The following is a 23543-nucleotide window of genomic DNA, read 5'->3' as shown; positions in this document are numbered from 1 at the left end:
AAATACAAGACTGAGGGGTCATTGGCAGCATTCAAGCATTACAAAGAGTGTAATAAGAAATGTAAAGACGAAATCAGGGTGGCTAAAATAGAACACAAGAGACACATAGGGGAAGAGAGTAAAAAGAACCACAAAAAATTCTTTAAGTATATAAACAGTAAGAAAGCGAGGCCAGAACACATTGGCCCCATAAAAGACGATAAGGGAGTTTTGGCCACAGAGGACAGGGAAAAGGCGGTAGTGTTAAATAATTTCTTCTCTTCAGTCTTCACAAAAGAATTGGGGGGCTACACTAACCCAGCTTGTAAGGCCAAACTAAACAACACACCTCAGGAAATACCACCATGGCTAACAGTGGATAGACTGAGAACTAAACTAGAGAAACTTAATATAAATAAATCACCGGGCCCGGATGGCTTGCACCCGAGGGTTCTTAAAGAGCTCAGCCAGGTAATTGCCAGACCATTATTCTTGATCTTTAGGGATAGTTTACAGACGGGTATGGTGCCAGCTGATTGGAAAAAAGCCAACGTAGTACCAATATTTAAAAAGGGGACGAGATATATCCCGGGTAACTATAGGCCGGTCAGCCTAACATCAGTAGTCTGCAAGATTTTTGAGGGGATGTTAAGGGACCACATACAAGACTTTAGTAATGAAAATGGTATTATTAGTAGTAATCAGCATGGATTCATGAAAAATCGTTCTTGCCAAACCAATCTTTTAACCTTCTATGATGACGTGAGCTGCCACATAGATAAAGGTAAGCCTGTGGATGTGGTGTACCTGGACTTTGCAAAGGCTTTTGACACCGTTCCCCACAAACGCTTACTGTTCAAACTAAGGAAGGTAGGTATGGACCATAAGGTGAGTACCTGGATAGAGAACTGGCTCCAGGGGAGGTTGCAAAGGGTGGTGATTAATGGGGAGTACTCAGATTGGGCGGATGTGGAAAGCGGGGTCCCCCAGGGTTCTGTCCTGGTTCTGTCCTGGGGCCAATCCTGTTTAATTTATTCATAAATGATCTAGAGGAGGGGATATCAAGTAAAATCTCAGTATTTGCGGATGGTACTTGCGGATGTGGAAACCTTACAAGCGGACCTGAACAAAATAATGGGGTGGGCAACTACATGGCAGATGAGGTTAATGTTGAAAAATGTAAAGTAATGCACTTGGGTGCCAGAAACCAGAAAGCAAGCTACTCATTAGGGGGGGAACCTCTGGGTGAGTCTAGGATGGAAAAGGACCTGGGGGTACTGGTAGACATTAGGCTTGGCAGTGGCATGCAATGCCAAGCCGCTGCAAGCAAAGCCAACAGAATACTGGGATGTATAAAAAAGGGGATTCACTCCAGAAATAAAGAGATTATTCTCCCACTCTACAAGACTCTGGTCCGGCCACATCTGGAGTATGCTGTCCAGTTCTGGGCACCGGTCCTCAGGAAGGATGTGCTGGAACTGGAGAAAGTGCAGAGAAGGGCAACAAAAATAATTAGGGTAATGCAGGACATCAGCTATGAGGAAAGACTACAAGCACTGAACCTATTCTCTCTGGAGAAGAGACGATTGAGGGGGGATATGATATCAATGTACAAATACTATACTGGCAACCCTAGCATATGGAAAAACCTATTCAGAGAAAGGGAATACAATAAGACACGTGGCCACTCACTAAAACTAGAGGAAAGGTGGTTTAACCTTAAAATACGCAGGGGGTTCTTCACTGTAAGAGCAGTAAGGATGTGGAAATCTCTTCCGCAAACAGTCGTATCAGCAGGGAGCATTGATAGTTTCAAAAAACGATTAGATGGGCACCTTAAAGACCACAACATACAGGGGTATATACAATGTATGGTTAACAGCAAACACACACACACATCATAGGTTGAACTGGATGGACTGATGTCTTTTTTCAACCTCACTAACTATGTAACTATGTAACTAATGTAACTACAGCCACCGAATCCAACGTTCTTAGCTGTCAGGTAAACCCATGTGGGCTAATTTTTGGGGCCAATACTGGCCGACACTTACTTCTGTATCCTGTGAATGCCTAATGTACCTTCAGCCACAGAATACAACATTCTTAGCTTTTAGGTAAACCCATGTGGGCTAATTTTTGGGGCCAATACTGGCCGACACTTACTTCTGTATCCTGTGAATGCCTAATGTACCTTCAGCCACAGAATACAACATTCTTAGCTGTCAGGTAAACACATGTGGGCTAATTTTTGGGGCCTGGAATGGCCGACACTTACTTCTTTATCCTGTGAATGCCTAATTTTTCAGACTGGAATTGAAAATCAATGGGTCTGTAAACATTCCGCCAAATAGTGTAATGGATGCGAACGAATTTTACAGATGTGTGAATGGACCCTATATGTATTTGACATGTATTTACCGGCTGCTGTCAGTTCTGGCTGATTTAGGAAAAAAAAAAGAAAATTTTTTCAATTTTCCAATCGCAGTACTTCTGTTATGACATTGTCCATGTGGTGGGACTATTTGTACACAGCTAGTAAGTCTTTTGTTGCTGCAAATATGACCTAAAGGTTTTTAAAGTTTGCCTCCCATTAAAGTCAAAGGGGCCCGCTGTGAACTTGCGGTTCGCGGACATTTGAGAAAATTTGCTGACATTCGCGAACCGCCCCGGCCGATGTTCGTCCATCACTACTTATCAGTCAGAATACTGTAGCAAAAGTGATACAAACATTTAACAAAGATGGAACTGCAACCATCTCACAGAGACGTCCAGGACGTCTACAGAAGTTAACGCTTCGACAGGAACGTCTTCTGATGAGAAGGATTAAAGAAAATCACCATGCAAGTTCACTGCAGTTGGCTAAAGAAGTAGAACGCCAAACTGGGGTGATTGTTTCCTGTGGCACAATATGACATACACTGCAGAGGCATGCCTGGGTGTCATCCACAAAAGAACACTCTCCTAAAGTCCATGCACAAAAAAAGATGGTCTATAATTTGCCAGGGCCCATGCTAAAAAAAAAGACAACTAGGACTCTGTACTCTGGAGTGAGGAGACCAAGATAAATGTTTTTGGCACTGATGGCTTCAAAACTGTATGGCGTTGCAAAGGTGAGGAGTACAAAGAAAAATGCATGGTGCCTACAGTGAAACATGGTGGTGGCACTGTCCTTCTTTGGGGCTGCATGAGTGTTGCTGGTGTCAGGGAGCTGCATTTCATTGATAGTAGCATGAATTTGCAGATGTACTGCTCTATATTGAAAGAGAAGATGCTACCATCACTGCGTGCTCTTGGTCGTCGTGCACTTTTCCAACATGACAATGATCCAAAACACACATCTAAGGCCCCTGTTGCATTTCTGAAGAAGACCAGGGTGAAAGTGATTCAGAGTGAAGTATGTCTCCTGATATGAACCCAATAGAACACCTATGGGGAATTCTGAAGGGACAAGATGAGCATCACTTTCCATCCAGTATCCAGGCTCTAAAAGAGATTGTTCTTGAAGAATGGAAAAAGAGAGATGTTGCAATATTCCCCCCAACTTGTTCATTTCATGCCTAAGGGATTTGGCACTGTCCTTACAAATCGTGGAGGTCATACAAAATTCTAGATGTAGTCGTTTTTGTTGTGGGGTGTATTCATTTTTGTATCAACTAATTTGAGTAAACCTGAATATTTTGTAATCTAAGTTATATTATTAACCTTATTTTCATGTAATGAGCTAAACAAATGATCTGTAAAACTCAGTTTTGTCAGAATTTTGAAAATTGTTCTTGTGTTCATTGAGATATTGATTAAAATCTTACTTCTCAAAAGGGGTGTACTCATGTATGCTGAACACTGTGTATATATATATATATATATATATATATATATATATATATATATATATATAGTACAGACCAAAAGTTTGGACACACCTTCTCATTCAAATAATTTTCTTTATTTTCATGACTATGAAAATTGTAGAGTCACACTTCAAGAGGTAGTCACCTGAAATGGTTTTCACTTCGCAGGTGCGCCCTGTCAGGTTTCATAAGTGTGATTTCTTGCCTTATAAATGGGGTTGGGACCATCAGTTGTGTTGTGCAGAAGTCAGGTGGATACACAGCTGATAGTCCTACTGAATAGACTGTTAGAATTTGTATTATGGCAAGAAAAAAGCAGCTAAGTACAGGTAAACGAGTGGCCATCATTACTTTAAGAAATGAAGGTCATTCAGTCCGAAAAATTGGGAAAACTTTGAAAGTGTCCCCAAGTGCAGTCACAAAAACCATCAAGCGCTACAAAGAAACTGGCTCAGATGCGGACCGCCCCAGGAAAGGAAGACAAAGAGTCACCTCTGCTGTGGAGGATAAGTTCATCCGAGTCACCAGCCTCAGAAATCGCAGGTTAACAGCAGCTCAGATTAGAGATCAGGTCAATGGCACATGGAGTTCTAGCAGCAGACACATCTCTAGAACAACTGTTAAGAGGAGACTGTGTGAATCAGGCCTTCATGGTAGAATATCTGCTAGGAAACCACTGCTAAAGAAAGGCAACAAGCAGAAGAGACTTGTTTGGGCTAAAGAACACAAGGAATGGACATTAGACCAGTGGAAATCTGTGCTTTGGTCTGATGAGTCCAAATTTGAGATCTTTGGTTCCAACCACCGTGTCTTTGTGCGACGCAGAAAAGTTGAACGGATGGACTCTACATGCCTGGTTCCCACCGTGAAGCATGGAGGAGGAGGTGTGATGGTGTGGGGGTGCTTTGCTGGTGACACTGTTGGGGATTTGTTCAAAATTGAAGGCATACTGAACCAGCATGGCTACTACAGCATATTGCAGTGGCATGCTATTCCATCCGGTTTGCGTTTAGTTGGACCATCATTTATTTTTCAACAGGACAATGACCCCAAACACACCTCCAGACTGTGTAAGGGCTATTTGACCATGAAGGAGAGTGATGGGGTGATGCGCCAGATGACCTGACATCCACAGTCACCGGACCTGAACCCAGTCGAGATAGTTTGGGGTGAGCTGGACCGCAGAGTGAAGGCAAAAGGGCCAACAAGTGCTAAGCATCTCTTGGAACTCCTTCAAGACTGTTGGAAGACCATTTCAGGTGACTACCTCTTGAAGCTCATCAAGAGAATGTCAAGAGTGTGCAAAGCAGTCATCAAAGTAAAAGGTGGCTACTTTGAAGAACCTAGAATATGACATATTTTCAGTTGTTTCACACTTTTTTGTTATGTATATAATTCCACATGTGTTAATTCATAGTTTTGATGCCTTCAGTGTGAATCTAAAATTTTCATAGTCATGACAATAAAGAAAACTCTTTGAATGAGAAGGTGTGTCCAAACTTTTGGTCTGTACTATATATATATATATATATATATATATATATATATATATATATATACCTCAAAAGGGTAAACAGAAGAGAAAATATACCGTAACGGATCAACAGAGAGAGAATTATGCTGGAATGGTTACACCATAAAAGAGATATATTACAACATTTGACCAACAAGAACAAAATATACTGCGACAATTAGACAAAAGAGAAATATGCTGCAAGTATTTAACAATGGGAGTAATATGCTGCAGAAACAAGGACTGTCATAAAGCAGAACCCATTTTGAGACCTGTCCTGGGCATCCCTAACTAGGGGGGATAGATATGTACTGTATAGACCACAATAACTGTTTAGTGGTCAGTGATATGACATTATTCCTTCTGCTGGCCAGCTCATTGGGGCCTAACTGATGGAGCACTCAATGTGATGCACATTTAAGGCTGATGCAAGCACAGTTACTGCAGTTCTTGTAGACACCACTGTCCCACTTTAGTAAGGTATAAAGTAGAATTGGCCAGCAGCCTCTCATCACTCTGTTTTATTAGGGGATCTCCTTCCAATCACTGTCAAACTGTACCCCAGTCAGTACATATAGCATCTTGCTAACAGGGCCAGATGGACAGACTCAGTCAGCATTCAGGGTGTCCTGCAATACTGTCAGAGTGCCAGGAAACCAGACCACATGGAGATGCAGGTAAAATAAGGGAGTTTATTGGTGCAAACAACAATAAACTCACAGCAAGACAAAAGGAGCAAGATCAGGAACAGCCGGGGCCAAGCCCAGAAGCAGGTGGTCATCCAAGTCAGGGTCGAGTCCAATAGTGGGTAGTCATCCAAGTCAGGGTCGAGTCCAGAAGCGGGTAATCATCCAAGCCGGGGTTGAGTCCAGAAGTGGGTAGTCTGCTGATGCGGGGTCAAGAGCCAGTAGAGTCATCAGGCAAGCCTGGTCAGACACAGAGGAACACAGGTCAGGTGTGCAGCATCATCACTGTGTGACACCTAAGCAGCAGACAAGTGATGATGCAATCAGTGTTTAAAGGAGTCAGCAGTCTGCACATATCCAAGATGGCTGCCAACAGGAGGGCAAGGTAAGACCTTGACAGTACCCTCCCCTCAACGGCCCCTCCTCCGCAGAGCAAAAAACAGCTTCTGAGGAAAGTGAACATGGAAAGAGCGGAGAAGGGCGGAAGCATGAACATCAGTGAAGGGAACTGAAAGAGTGTATCAATGTGCCTTAATGAAATATTGATATCCAACGATACCAGAGACATACATTTCAGCTAGTGCCCAACTCACAATGGAATATGGTCTCTGGAAATTACATTAACAAGTCATACATTGATAAGTACTTACATATTAACACATCTCATTCATACCTTCTGGACACTTAACAGTTAGACTTATAGATATGCATATAGATTACAGCAGACACCTGGATACATTGATAGGTACTTACATATTAACACATCAGACAGCTGAGCATAGACGGGAAGGCCCTTCCACAAAAGCAACTTCAGACACAAGACGTCTCAAATTTACATCAATGTGTTAGGGACAACAAAACCTTTTCATGTATTGTCTTATTCAATATATTCTATTGTTAAACTGACCCATGGATTGTACACCAGTTTAAACTGTTTTTTCCACGCTGAAATGGCCTATAAATGCGTGAGCTGTAAATAAATAAATTCAATGTATTTCCATCAAGCTTGAGTGCTGTATGCCTGTACATCTCCTGGCCAGAGGGGGAAAATTCACTGCACAAGGGAGTAGAACTGAAGGGTCGTAGGTCTGGGACCTAAATGCAAATCAACTTGCAATTGCCTCTTGGCGTGAATGAGTTAACAGGAACCCAGGATCGCTCCTCAGGACCATAACCCTTCCAGTGCACCAGGTATTGAACCAGACCTCAGAACAGACATAAATCCAAGATGCTGCTACCTTCATACACCTCATGATTGCCCACAGGAATGAGACAAGAATGAGGAAGTGAAGTATAGTGACTGCAAGCCAGTGGCTTCAAAAGTGACACGTGAAAGACATTGGAGATACACATGCCAGGGGGAAGAACAAGGGCATAAGCCACCGGGTTCACCTTAAGAAGGATGCGAAAAAGGCCCAACAAAACGGGGTGCCAGTTTTGGAGTGGGCTCCCTGAGGTTGAGATTACGGGTCGACAACCACCTCCCTGAGCTAGTACAAAGGAGCAGATAAACATCTCCGGTCTGTCTGGAGCTTCTGACGCTGTGCAAAGACCCGTAAAGAGCACCCAAGAGGAAAGGAGAGCATGAAGTTGATCCTCCACAGCCAGAATGTCCTGTGGTGATAACAACTCGGGCAACAAAGCAGGTTGGAACCCATAATTAGCTATAAATGGAAACATTCCAGAAGACGAGTTGATGGCAGAGTTCCTGCCAAACTCTGCCCAGGGTAACAGATCAACCCAATTATCCTGATGGTCAGAGATATAGCAGCAGAGGAATAGCTCCAGAGCTTGGTTGGAACGCTCTGAGATACCATTCGACTGCGGATGGTAGGCCGAGGAGAAGGAGAGTCGAATACACAACTGGGAGCAAAAGGCGCACCAGAACCTAGAGACAATCTGGCTCCCACAGTTAGAGACAATCTCCTTCGGCAACCCGTGTAAACGGAAGACCTCCCTGGCAAACACTGAGGCAAGCTCAAGACGCCGGAAGTTTCATGGCCAGGTGAGACCAGGGATGCTCCCCACTGAAAATGAGGTGCAGTAGGCCCAAGGAAAGGTGCCAAGGAGATTTGTTCTGGGCACAGACCGAACAAGCAGCCACATACGCAGCAGCAGCATCAGAAACGGCCACCAGAACTGAAAGGGAATGGCCCAGGACATCTGGTTTTTACCAGGATGACCGACAGTCTTGGAATTGTGGTTTGTGCGCAGTAGTCTGATGTGCAACCCCTCAGGTACAAAACATTTTCCAGCAGGTCTCTCTGTGGGAGCATCAGGTTGAGCAGCCAAGATCTGCTCCCCAAGAGGAGAGGTTAAGTTGGTGTGCATGGCAGCCAGGCTATGATGTAAAGGTATGACCATTGTCAGCGCAGAGTCCTCCCTGGACAACTCAGAACACTGGTGAAACAAGGCATCAGCCTTAACATTCTTGGAGCCGGGCAAATAGGAGACCACATAGGTAAAACGAGACAAGAATAAGGCCCATCTGGCCTGATGTTGAGTGAGCCTCATGGCCTCTGAGAGATACGTCAGATTCTTATGATCAGGTGGGAATGGGAACTGGAACCACAGAACTTTTGAGCAAGTGTCTCCACTTTTTGAGAGCCAGGATAATGGCCAAGAGTGTCCATCAGGTGTGTGATGTTGAGACAGGAGGGTGCCCACTCCCGTCTCAATGCATCCACCTCTAGGACAAAGGGCAAACCAGGATTAGGATGAGATAGAATAGGAGCTGAAACAAAAGCAAACTTGAGGACCTCGAAAGCTTGGATGGTATCAGGCGTCCAAATGTGAGAATCGCTGTCCCTTTTAGTCACATCTGAGATAAGTTTGGCCAAAGAGGAAAAGTTCCTGATAAATTTCTGATTGTAGAACAGCCGAAAACCTTCTGAGGTTCCATGGAGAACCCTTCAGCAGAAATGATGTAGCCCAAGAAGGCAACCTGAGACAGATGGAATTCACATTTCTCAAGCTTACAGAAAAGCCCATTCTTACGTAATCGTTGCAGCACCCATCTGACATCCAGGTAGTGAGATTCAATAGAGTCCGAGTAAATCAAGAAATTGTCCAAATAGACTACCATGCATTGCTGCAACATATCACGAAATACATCACTGATGAAAGACAGCCGGCGCATTGCACAAGCCAAAAGGCATCACCAGAGATTCGTAATGGTTCTGGTATTAAACGCGGTCTTCCACTCGTCGCTCTCCTTGATCCTTACGAGGTTATACGTGGCCCTTTGGTCAAGCTTGGTAAAGATCGTTGCTCCCTTGCGGCGGTCAAACAATTCAGTATTTAACAGGATTTGGTATGATTTCTTGACCCTGATGTGATTGAGGCGCCTATAATCTATGCAAGGTCTCAACTCACCCCTCTTTTTCTTTACAAAGAAAAACTGGCACCAGCTGGAGAAGTAGACTTGCGAATGTGCCCCCCGGGCAAGCGCATCTGCAATGTTCTCCTCCATTGCCTTATTCATCGCAAACCAAAAGAGGATAAACCCTGCCATGAGGGGGAATGGCACCAGGTAGCAAGTCTATAGCACAATCATACAGACGATGAGGAGGAAAAGTATCAGTGCGCACCTTGTCAAATACATCTTGATATTCACGATATTCAGTAAGCAACACTAAATCCTGAGGAGGTACAAAGTACCTTAACAGGCCCACAGTTACAAACAGGGCCACACTGTGGAGACCAGGAGAGGATCTTGTCCGGCTGCCAATTAAAGGTTGGATTGTGTTTCTGAAGCAAAGGGTACCCCAAAACAAGGGAGTAGTGCAGAGACAAAATAACCTGGAACCTCCCAGTGAACAGCCCCTATCGCCATATCAACCAGAACAGTCTCATAGGTAACCTGTGCTTGTTGCAGGGGTCCGCCATCAATCGCCTTGATACCCAGTGGAGAAACACGAGGCTGCAACGGTATGGAATTTGCCGCAGCAAACGTATGGTTAATAAAATAACTGCCAGCACCGGGAGTCTATCAGAGCATGAGTAACCACCGATCCCGCTGCCCAGGATAGGACAACTGTGATTAGTGGTTTATCTTTATGGGAAACCAGGGACGAAGAAATTCCACCTAAGATCGGCCCCGATAGGACCTTAGGTGGGTGTGCGTTTGCCCGGACAGCTTGGACAAGATTTCAGGAAATGCCTACCAAGACCACAATACAGGAAGCGCCACTCCCTCCTCCAAAGGGCCCACTCAGCCTCGGAAAGGTGAGTGAACCCCAACTGCATGGGTTCACAGACAGATGCACCATGCACAGGAGGCATGGGAGGTGAGGGAGGAATAGGTGGGAATGAAAATGTAGGAGTCAATCTGGTAGGAGGCCTCCGCAGGTGCTCCTTAAACAATGGTCTCCCCCTGAGCCTGGTATAGAACAAAATCAGGAAGGAAATGAGAGTCTTGAGCTCGTCAGGGAGATCCTTGGCTGCAATCTCGTCCTTCAATGCATCAGACAGACCATGGGAGAAGACAGCCACCAGAGCCTTATTATTCCACCTCTGCTGCCAGGATATGAAATTTAATGGCATTCATGTCACCAGTTCGTATACCCTGTTGAATGGACAGGAGCAGTAGCTTTGCAGCAGAGGCAGAGGGAGCAGGCACATCGAATACCCTACGAAAGGAGGCAACAAAACTCGGGTAATGGAGTATCACAGTAATATCGTTCTCTCACAAGGGATTCGCCCAGGTCAAGGCCTTACCCGAGAGCAACGAAATTAGGAAGGCCACCTTGGACCTATCAGAAGGAAACACCTGAGGAGCCATCTCATAAAAAAATGCCCACTTGGTTTAGGAAGCCACGACACTGACTCGGTTCACCCCCATAGTGCTGCGCTCTGGTAACAGTGACTTCTGCAACTGCAGAAGCAGGAGCAGCACCAGGAGGAGCAGCAGGAGCAACAACAGGAAGAACCACTGGCCTAGCAGCACCAGGAGCAGGGTGTGCTGTGCATACAAGCAATGTCTGCAATGCCTGAGCGAACCGACCCAAAAGGTGATCTTGTTGATCAAGCCTGTTAACAAGCATGGGGAGTGTGGGAGTACCTGCATCGTCAGGATTCATGGCCCTTGTGTACTGTCAGAGTGCCAGGAAACCAGACCACACGGAGACGCAGGTAAAATAAGGCAGTTTATTGGAGCAAACAACAATAAACCCATAGCAAGAGAAAGGAGCGGGATCAGGAACAGCCGAGGGAAATTCAGAAGTGGGTGGTCATCCAAGCCGGGGTCGAGTCAAGAAGCGGGTAGTCATCCAAGCCAGGGTCGAGTCCAGAAGCAGGTAGTCTGCCCGATGCAGGGTCGAGAGCCAGGAGAGTTGTCAGCCAAGCCGGGTCAGACACAGAGTAACACAGGGAACAGAAGAGTGCTAGCAGTGATGCACCTTGGAGCACAAACTCAAGGGCAAGGACTGCAACCCATCAGGTGATTGATATAGTCAGGTGTGCAGCCTCATTACTGTGTGACACCCAAGCAGCAGACAAGTGATGATGCAATCAGAGTTTATAAGAGACAGCTGTCTGCACATGTCCAATATGGCTGCCAACAGGATGGCAAGGTAAGACCTTGACAGATACTCTAGAATGGCTGCCACTGTTTGTTTGTCTCTCTCTCTCTTAGGTGCAATAGTCCCCTCCAAGTTTCAATTGCTCTTGAGAATTTGCCCTCTTCCTTTCCTCAGCCTGGGAAAAAAAAAACCTGCCACTCCTCCTCAGTGCCACTTTGAGTTAAAGTTCAGGAACAAAGCTGTAGTGTAGACTAAGTCTCCTTGGAGACTACATTTCCCACAATCCTCCACATTTCTCATGCAGTCCATATCCTCAGTTTTCCCCCTAGTAGATGGAGGGTGGCTCAACACAAGCTGCTCTGTTTTATGTGACAGCAAACCAGTCCTCAGAGATGAGTAGAAGCAGCAATGTACACAGAAATCTGGCAGTCAGGACTATGCGATTATTCCTCCCCTGCCAGTGCTGCAGACCAGGCCATACATGGATTTACATCACCTAGGAACTTTATTACCATTGTACTAAAACATTTAAAAAACGTTTCTGTAATAAATAAAACATGAATTAAAAACAGCTAAACTAAAAAAATATTTTTATTGGGGATTATTTATACATTGCTTTATGCAGAGACAGACATCAAAGGGGTGAAGTGCCCTGATCAATTCAGCTACTATGTTTATCAGTCATGATTTTGGTTTAATGTTTATGGCGGATCGTACATATATTGACTATGTTTATACATTGTAATAGATTTTGTTAATTTACTGGAAGCATTCGTCTTTCTTATCTTGATGAATTTGTTGTTATGTTGTACTTTGTATTTGCAATAGGGTACAGGACATTTTTTTTTTTATAATGCAATATGGTATACAATAAATTATGTATGGATGTTTCATTTTTTTTATTATAAATGTCATTATGCTCTGACACTAGGTTTTTTAACATTCAAAATATCTTTAAGAGGAAGTTTTGTTTCCAAGAAAAGAGCTATCTCTGCCTGTTCACATCCTACTCTGTGTAAAGTCCTTTTCTCTGAGTAGGCCATATTTACCCAGTACAGAGACTGACATGTTACCATTGATGGCATTTTACACCAATATTGCTCAAAAGCCCTGACATAAAAAAGGGATCTGTTAATACTTTTTTTTTAAATTCTTTTTATTTAGATTTTCATCTATAAATACTTTGACGTTAATTGGAAAATATTGCAATGATTTAAAATAAGCTTCCTCATATTGGGAACCATTGGCCCAGCCGTTCTACATACGGTTTCATCCCTATGGATAAGAGGAGAGTGCTCACCATTTGCTGTACCATATTTTGCTTTCCACAGTATTTAAAGCCCCTTTGGGTCATGACATGTTAACCTCTTAACATCTGCAAAGTGCAGGCTGCATTTAGGCGTAAACATATATTTATTACCAAAATATTGTTAAAGTGTCAAGCACTCATATTTGCCATATTCAGTTCAAACAACTTCCCTTCCCCACCCATAAAATACAATGTCACCATTTATTACGTCCAGACAAAAATTAGTACGACTATGTGTGCTGCAGATGCTGTGTGGATCACCGCTTATGTACGAATACTAGGCGACAAAAACACCAGTATTGCTGCACACATAGGCCCAGAGGCTAAAGATTTTGCATAATGACCAATCACCAAGCACTATAGAGTCTACCGATGGAGGGGATGCTCAAATCTGAAGTTTTCCACTTCATATAGAATATCCAGAAGTGGAGTCAACTATTGATAAATAAATTCCTTGTAAGTATTATAGGTAGAAGCGTCCCTAGATGTTGCAGTGGAATCACTTCAATGATTTTTATATATACGTATATAGCTGTCTTACTCCATCTGATTGATCGGACCAGTTACAGTCACATCATCAGACATTCTGAACAGACAAGCCCCTTGGAGAACCGCCCAAGCCAGGTACCTGGAAGAACAATACTAAGGATGCACTGTTTCCAGTGGAGCTTTGAAATCCCTTGCAGTTAACTTTGACAGTAAGTCGTGATCACAGGAGGATCAACCAGATGGTGTAAGACAGCTCATTTCTATATATATATATATATCATTGAGGTGATTCCACTGCAACTTCCGGGGACGCTTCTACCTATCATACTTACTATAAATGTATTTATCAATAGTTGACTCCACTTTTGGCTATTCTACATGAAGGTGAAAACTTCAGATTTGAGCATCTCCTCCATTGGTAGACTCTATAGTGTCTGGTGATCGGTCATTATGCAATGTCTTTAGCCCTGAGGCCTATGTGTGCAGCAAACTGGTGTTTTTGTAAAGGTGCATTGTCACCCAGTATTCGTACACAAGTGGTGATCCACACAGCATCTGCAGCACACATAGTCATACTAATTTTTGTCTGGACATAATTGGTGACATAGTATTTTATGGGTGGGGAAGGGAAGTTGTTTGAACTGAATATAGCAAGAATGAGTGCTTGACACTTTTACAATATTTTGTTAATAAATATATGTTTTATACACAACCAGTAATTCTAGTGTCTGCTTAGTAACCACTTGGTTATCCCTGGGGGAGCTTTACTTTCCCTTGTATTTAACCGATTTGTTTGTCTTTTGAATTTAGGCATATGCTAGTCCCTCCACTCTTGCTTCTTTTGGGTACCAGGTGCATTCTAATATTCGTCCTCAATCATACTCTATAGGAGCACAAATATTTGAATCCATTGCTATTAAAAACATTGTTATAAAAATGTATTAAATTATATATTAAAATGAGGAGGGTGAATCCATAATTTTATGTTATTTAGTCATCTATTCAGTAATGATAGGGAAATTATGCTCCATCATTCACAATCTTCACAGTTGCAGTTTTAGCAATATACCTATAAGGCTGTTTGAGTAATGATTGCACCAAGTAAATTCTGAGATTTCTTTTCCAGCATGTAATAGCCTTTGGCTTTTGTAAATGGCACTCTAGAAAAAGCCAATTAAAACATAGTAACAGCACTCACACATTCCACAGTTATCTAATGGATCATGAGTCATTTTCGATGCTCTGACCATCAGTTAATGGAGGGCCCCAAAAGCAAAATCCTCTTATATGATACTGGAAATGCATGAGAATATATTAACTGTATTTCCCTTGTTAAAAATTGGTAAATTCTCAAACGAATAAACTGTGAATTTATTTTAAATGTAATATTAAATAAATAGTAGAAAAGAGAAATCAATAAAACTATTTTACATTTTAATGGCAAAGATAAAATGATAAATTCCAGAAAAAAAAGTTTGAGACTCAAAATCTCTAAATCACTAAAATCTCATACATGCTGTAACATGTTAATATCATTTCAAAAGTAATTTTTATATTTATATCCTGTAGTTTCATTAACAATACATTTGGAAGATTCTGCTAATATGATCCTTATTGAATCACTTACTGTTATAGCGGATAACTCCTCATTTTCTGTGGCACTGGGACAAGAAATTACATAACATAGGTGTCACAGGGACATGAAGACATAAAGAACAATAAAAACCTGACAGGTGTTCTAGCCTTTCCCCAAATTTTTAAGTAAATGTTCTTTTGGTACTGTTTTTGTCCCAATCAGAAAGGTATCCTATGCTTTCCTACTTTTTCTGACACGTCATCTGGACAGCCAATGAGTAGAAATCTCCCACAAGAACACAGACTTCAACAAAAACCTAAAAAGAAAAGAGAAAGCACTCAACCCATTGACCAAAAAGTTTTAATGAGGTCATTTTGCAAGATATACAAATGAGCAAAGATAGAAATATGTAGCTCTCTTTTGGGTAGGGGGTTATGAGAAATGGTCCTTCTCAAACAGGATAATGTGCTAACCCTGTAGATAAATAACAGAACCAGAACCTTTGCCAAATGGAAGAGTGGGTTTAATACGATAGCAGATCTGCAGTGATGAGGAGACCCTCTGGCTATTGTTCAACCAGTCTGGAAAGCAGCTTTTCACTGGCAGAAACTATGGTGTAGCACTGGAACTCGGAGTAAGTCTATCTACGCTTAGTCCCTACTAGTGTCTACTCTGTCATGCAACCAGGACCTCTAACTACCCAAAATGGCCGTCAGATGCATAACCTGGCTCTAGCCTATGCTGGTTATTGAACCCTAAGCTAATAATAGTTAAACAATCCCAAACCAGAAGGTGACGGGTTTACCCAAAAAAAAATCCAAGAGCTGTATATAAACTCTATTGCAATAAACATGCAATATTGAAAGGTGACTACTGCACACATCCAGACCTAGCTATCTGGTACTGTGCATGTGTGATAATAACAACAGGACAGAGACTCATCTGTTACAAAGATTTGTCTCTCTGCAAATCCTGAAAGGTCTATAACACTGCTTTATATAGGCTTATGTAAGCAGATCAAGGATGGTTGTAGTTACTGCAATTTTATGGTGGCTATGGGTGGGACTGTCAAATATATAACAGGCTACTAGCAGTAGGTTAGTTTCTAGTTTATAATTGTTCAATGACAATGTTATAGGCAAGCAGAGCTGGCCCAAGACATTAAATTAATCAGGAAGTCAGATTTACATGCAATAGCACCTTGTCTATATGCAAAATTATATGACATGCCATTATGTTCAATTCCAAACCACAAACTCCATATCACAGACTCCCCCCATCACAGACTCCTCCCCATCACACATTCCCCATCACAGACTCCTCTCCATCACAGATTCTCCCATCACATATCCACCCCCTATCACATACTGCCCTCATCACAGACCATCCCATCACAGCCCCTCCTCCCAAAACAGACCCTTCTCTATCACATACCCCCCCCCCACCCCAGACCCCCTCATCACAGATCCCCCACTATCACAGACTCCCCTCATTACAGATCCCTCCACTGCCACAGACTCCCCTCATCACAGACCCCCCCACCACAGAACCCCTCACCACAGATCCCCCATCACAGATCCCCCCTATCACAGACTCCTCTCCATCAAAGATCCCCCCTATCACAGACTCCTCTCCATCACAAATCCCCCCATCACAGACTCCTCTGCATCATAGATCCCCCCCCCATTACAGACTCCTCCTTCCTCATATAAAAGGCAGGTGATTGATTGCTGGGTCCTCCCTGCTGCCTAGTAACCACTTACCCGCTTCTTAACTTGAAAGGTCCCGCCCTTTGTTTGGACCTCCCATGCTTCCCATCTTGTGTAAATAAGGTAGGGGAGGGGAAGTGCTGCGATCTTATGGAAGGGACAGACCTGCCGCGCCTGCTGGGCCAGGTGGAGGAAAGCTGTACATCTGATCTGATGCCGGTGTTGCGCACAAAACTGCTCAAAATAAAATCTTCTTGGACGTCAATTTGTCGCCTCTCTCAAAGTACTGCCTGAGTCCAATGGACCCAGCGAGATCCATGGTAGGGCTGGCCTTGTAGGCAAGCAGTTACTGATTCTCACTGCATATTTAGCTATTAACAGTACGTAAGAATACTATTCTCTATATATTTGGTGTATGCTATTCCAGTACAATATATCTTGTCAACTACTTTGACATGCACTACTGATACTTCTTACTGAACCAGTTTTTTTTTTTTTTTTTTTTTTAATAAGTCTTTATTGAATTTCAAACATTAAACAATATACAAATACAAAAGTAAATAAGTATATATAAATATAAATGTACATAAATCTTTGCCCTAGTTTGTAGACACAATAACTTTTGTGCAACCCAATCAAATTACGCTTCTTGGGATTTTTTTTTTACCAAAAATATGTAGCAGAATACAAATTGGCCTAAAAGGATGAAAAGAATTGATTTTTAAATTTTTTATTTTTGGAAATGTTATATAGCAGATAGTGAAAAATATTGTTTTTTTTTTTTTTTTCAGAATTGTCGCTCTTTTTTTGTTTATAGCGCAAAAAAATAAAAATCGCACAGGTGATCAATTACCACCAAAAGAAAGCTCTATTTGTAGGAAAAAAATGACATCAATTTTATTGTGGTCGTACAGCGCCGCACGACCAAGCAAAGTCCGTTAAAGTAATGCAGTGCCGGATCGCAAAAAATGGCCTGGTCATTAAGGGGGCAAATCCTTCCGGTCTAGAACTGGTTAAGCATCACCTAATGTATCAAATTTGCTAGTGGCGTGGTTTACCTGCTCCTACGTGTATGACGTGTAATACATTTCATGGCTCTGCTGTCAGAATAGGCATGACTAATTAAATTCTCAACATTCACTGCATACACATTTGAAGGTCAGTTTTGGTTATTACCAGGTAGCACCTTACTTAAAAGGATTTGTATGAGGCAACACAAAAATATCTTTGCAGCTGAAAATTTTTCAAACACCTCTAATTAAATCAATACATTTAGAACTCTGATCATGTTGCTAAACCCTGGTCTAATTTTCTAGACAATTGGGAAACAGCAAAAGCAGGTTTGAGAGGACACATCACTTCCGACACAGTGGGGAAAAGATAAAGAAGTCAAAAAAGGACAACATACATTGTATTCAGCAATCACAGACACATATAGAAAATATATGCACATTCTAAGAGAATATGTAAAAAAGTGGATTGAAGCTTCCATGCCCCTAAATAACCACCTACATACACAAGCCCTCCCAAAAAAAACTATTTCCAATTTAGGCCCCTTTCACACTTGTGTGACTTATCCTGCGACTTGGGACTGCACAGTCGCATGACAAGTCGTACTCCATGATTTCCAATGAATACCAATCATATGTGTGCGACTATCTTGAAGGTGAGCGTTCATTTCACAAGGTAAGGGTGCACAGTTTGGTTATGCGGAGGAGCACGGAGAAGATTTAAAGAGCTACACGAACTGTGGCTATTTATATGAAGACACACTATTTTTGAGCACCGGGTTGTGCGGACTGCTTTTGGGACTTTTCTCTACTTTCTATTCACTTATTTTCATTAAAGTTTTTAGTTTTCATATTATTGTTTCATATCATCTGTTTTTTCACTTGGATAGCGATATGTTTTTTTAGATGGTATATTGAAAATTATTGTTTGTTCTTGATGTGACACTATTTTACACAGCTTTTTATGATAAGTCCATTCACATTATCTTGTATGCGTCTTATGTGGGAACACATGTAGTGATAGCAACAGTCATCCACCATAGTTAGGATTAGGTGGCAGCGCACAACCCATACACTATGTCTCCCTGCACCCCCTTCGTTTCCATTATTGCAATCTGATGGTCTCTACAGGATGCACAGAACTGACTATGTTTATGTGGTGGGTACCAAAAGGCCTCTCAGGAATTATTAGTTTTCCTTCTCTTCAAAAGGTCCCATCAACAGAAATATTCCGCCACCTTCAGATGTGAAAAATGTGTTGCCCAGACTATTAAAGGACAGGTTCACTTTTAGTAATATGTTACATATTACACCTGTATTTAGGTTGCATCAGCATGCATCAGCATGCATCAGCCTTGCTCACCCTGCTCATCCCCCTCCCCGATCCCCCATTATGACAGTGGCAATTACTGAGGCCATTAAATACTCTATTTCTAAATTTAAATGAGACTGTTTACCCTGGTTCAATCTTTATCTTCCAGCTGACTTTGATCTCTTGTTGTAGAACCTGTGACAGAGTAGCCCCAAGCCCTAGTGTTGTTGCGGTGGAGACCTTTCTCAACTTTCAATCTTACATGTGTTTCTCTTCTACTTTTCTATCACTCTCTATGTGAGCCCAGGACAGCCAGGACTCAACCTCTCACCCTCCTCATTATTTGCCTGCTTGATGACCACTTCAACTTCACACACCTATGCCTCAGGCTTAGGGATGCTCCAATTTATCAATTACAATTGCTCTTTGACTGTTCCCATCATGATGCCTTGAACTCTATCACTACTGTATTTTATTATACTGCATGCTTTTTTTTTTGAAAAATTATTTTTATTAAATATGTAACAAGAAACTACAAACAACACAAGAAAAATGTAACAAACAGTCAACACCTTAGAACACAAGGTGAGGTTATACATTCAAACACAGTGTAGAACCAGCCCAACCCCGATTCCCCCCCCCCCCCCACACCCTAGGCAACTCAACCAACAGTCCGGATCAACAAGGCCTAGGGACGACTGAACCCAAGCAGTGCTCCGCATCCAGCCGTCCCAGCACCAAGTAGAATTCAGTTCACAAATAACACCATAGCTCAACTAGAGAAGCAGAGAGAAGACAGTATATACACTCAGTGGCTGAAATATACAGAGCTAAAACGAGCAGATGGTACATAACGGCTACAATGTTACAATCATCTCATTGTTTCCGAGGATTCCACACATACCCTCCACACCTTTTCAAATTTCTTGGGGCATCCCCTTGACATATAGGTTGCTTTATATAAGGGCAAGACAGCATTTACCAACCCCTTCCAAAACATCAGGGGGGGGGGGGGGACACCTTCTTCCAATGCAACAATGCCTTCTTGGCATTCAACAACAGGATAGTCAGTTGCGTCCTATGTGCCCCTGAAGGGACCACCTCCTCCACCAGTCCCAAAAGACAAACCCTCGGGGTCAACGGAACCGACGTCATCAGCAACCTCTTAAGACAAGTGGCAACCTCCGACCAGTATCGCTGAACCGGAGCACAGTCCCAGAACATATGCTTCGCATCCGCCGGAGAGGCTGAACAACGCCAGCACTCGGCGGAGGCGGTCGGGTAAATTTGGGCCAAACGAGCAGGGGTATAATATGCCCTATGGAGGAATTTAAATTGAATAAGCTTGTCTCTGGCTGATATTAATTGTTTAAAGGGATCGACCCACATGTCATCCCAGTCCTCACCCTGAAGATCAGGAATCTCTGCAGTCCAGCGTTCTACACTTAACAATTTTTTTGGGGGGGGGGGTCAGTCTAAACAGGTCCTTGTATACAGTGGATAATGTTTTACAAAGGTCAGGGTTAGTCAGCATTAGCTCCAGGTCCGATGGCACTGGCTCAATCTTGGAGTCAGCAAATTGACTCCTAAATGCATGGCGTAGTTGTAGATAGCTAAAGAAATGAGTCGTGGGCAGATCATGACGAGTTCGTAGATTATCAAACGTGAGCAAGTCTCCCTCTGTGGTTATGTCCCCCAATGTCTTAACCCCCACAGTGGCCCACACCATAGGGTCTGGCAGTCGATAGAAATGAGGGAGCTTGGGATTCATCCACAGCGTGCAGATGGAGAAATCCCAATGTAACCGGGACACGCCAACTTCACAGCCTGGCCCCACGCCTTAATCGTGGACTTCATGGATTCCGTCAGTGGTAAGTCAGAACCCACTCCCCTGAACAGTGCCAAACGCAGGCTCTCATAGGAACCAAAGTGAGTTGCTTCCAGGACCGTAGCTGAATCCTCTGCATCCGCCCTTAACCAACGCTGCGCAAACACCATTTCTCCCGCCAGGTAGTATTTACGTCAATCCGGGAGGGCAAGTTCGCCACTGTCCTTGGGCTCCTGGAGGGCCCTCAGGCCTATCCTAGGGACCCCCGGCGACCAAAGAAAAGAACTAATGATGCCATCCAACTTACGGAAGAAAGCTTTTAGGACCCACATAGGGGAATGACGCAAAAAATACAGCAGCACTGGGAGGAATTTCATTTTTAGTAAGGCAACACGGCCCATCAGGGAGAGCGGAAGCCTCCTCCACACCTGCACCAGCTGCTGCAGTCTAGGTACAAGCGGGAGGAGGTTCAGGGTATAATAGTCTCGCGGGCATTTAGTCACTCGTACCCCCAGGTAAGTAAATGTCTCAACCCGACACAAGGGGGGACCATCGTCCGAGACCGGTGCCAGAGCCCCTGTCAGGGAAAGTATCGATGATTTCCCCCAATTCACCCTGAGCCCCGAATAGGTACCAAAGTCATCCAAAATTTTCAGAACAGCCCGTAATGAAGGACCGGAATCCCTAAGGAATAGAAGCATGTCGTCGGCATATAGTGCTACACATTCTCTAATGGAGCCCACCCGGATGGCCTCGAAACCACTGGAGGTGTGCAAAGCAGTAGCGACTGGTTCAATAGTGTCATAGTCCGAGGCTGGGGCATACAAGGTCTCAAAGTAACTCCTAAACTCCTCTAGTATGTCTCTGGGGTCTGTCAGCAAGTCATCCCCCGGACCCCTAATGAGTGGGATATTGATCGGGGCCCGCTGGTCCGCCACCAGTCTGGCCAGGAGTTTACCATTTTTATCCCCTTGTGCAAAAACTGATACCCTGCTGTGGGAAGCCTCCGTGTGCGCAAGATCTGAGATGTGAAGTGAGAGATGGCGTCTTGCCTCCAGTAGGGAAACATAACTGGAGTCCGACAGCAATTCTGCATGTTCCTTCGCCCTCTCCCTCTCCACCTCCTGCAAGGACATAATTTCACTATTATGGTCTTTCCTAGCAGACTTAATACCGGAGATACACTCCCCCCCTGGCCACCGCCTTAAAGGCCTCCCAAACCACCACCGGTTCGGCAGAGTCCTCATTGCTCACCCAATACGTTTGAATCGCTTGTCCCAGATGGGAGGCAATCTGCTCATGCTGAAGCCATCCTGTGGACAGCCTCCATCCCCACTCTCTAGCACTGTCAAGAGAAGCGGGTTATGATCAGACACCCCCCCAGCCAGCTACTCAGCAGTTGATAAAAGGGATTGAAGGTGAGCATTACCAAATGCCAGGTCAATCCGGGCTGCAGAACGGTGGGCGGTGGAAAGGTGGGAGTACTCCAGAGCTCGACTAAGCCCATGGCAGACGCCCAGGCTATAAGGTCTAGGGAGGCCTGTCGGCTGGGGTTGGAAGTATCCAGGACACAGTCTAGGATGGCATTGAAGTCCCCCATTAATAGCATAGGTAGAGAAGTATAGGCAGAAAGTGTATCCATTAGATCATACAACAACTGGGCCCCAAAAGGTGGAGGTACATATATGGCCACCAAAAGCAACTTCAGGGAGTATAGATTCAGTACTAAAGCCACAAACCCCCCCCCCCCCCGCCGGTTAGAGATCACCTGGTGGATGGTACAAGGGATAGATTTACTGATCAGCACCGAGACACCTGGGGCGTATGTGGAGTAAGTGGCATGGAATGCCTTCTGTATCCAGGGGTTTTTAAGGGCCAGTACCAAGCTACCATCCAGGAGAGTCTCCTGCAGAGAGGAGCACATGTGGCTTTGATTGCTTTAAATACTGGAAAACATTTGCTCGTTTATACTTGCTATTAAGACCTCTCACATTCCATGGAGGTGATCAGCCATGAGAGTCAATAAAAAATAGAAAAAATAAAAATACAGAACCAGCATCTTAAGTGAGAACTGAAACAAAAATAGTTGCAGGGAGGCCTCAAAAGTGAAAAATATCAGAAAAAAGAGTCGAGAACCTCCAATGCAATCAAAGTTCGGCAGACACTAGGTAGACGGTGTAGGGACTCCTGCGGAGCCCCCAGACATGGTAGGATATCCTAAGGGGCATATCAAGCAACTTATGCCAGCGGTGCTGTAAATAAGGGACACAGTGAAAAAAGCGCGGCCCTGCCGGAAACTGGACAAGTGTCAGGGAACCAGGCTGGCAGGTAAATCAAGACTGGAAGAAAGTGCATTGCCTCCATGACTGGGGGAAAGGAAGGAAGGAAGCCGGAACAACACTTTAGCGGAGGCCATCCAGCCACTCCGAGACCTCCTGGGGGGACTCATAAAACTTTACTGTACCGTTGTACTGGATTCTGAGCCTGCTGGGGTACATCATGCTATATTTGATCTCTTTATCCCTGAGACTCTTGCGGACCTACGTAAACAACCAACGCTTCAGGAAAGAACATAACACGAGTGTTTTCAAAATGCAAATCCTGGTGTTTCCTGGCTTCAGATAGGAGCATGCCATGGTCTCGATAGTTCAGGAATTTGACCAGGAAAGGCCGCGGTGGGGCCCCGGGCGGCTTAGCTCCCATGGGGACGCGATGGGCGCGCTCTACGACATAGGTAGGTGGGAGGTCAGTTAGTGAGG

Source organism: Pelophylax lessonae (genome assembly GCF_965119305.1).
Source record: "Pelophylax lessonae genome assembly, chromosome: 3".
NCBI lineage: Eukaryota > Metazoa > Chordata > Amphibia > Anura > Ranidae > Pelophylax > Pelophylax lessonae.
Note: the sequence above shows the minus strand (reverse complement) of the source record.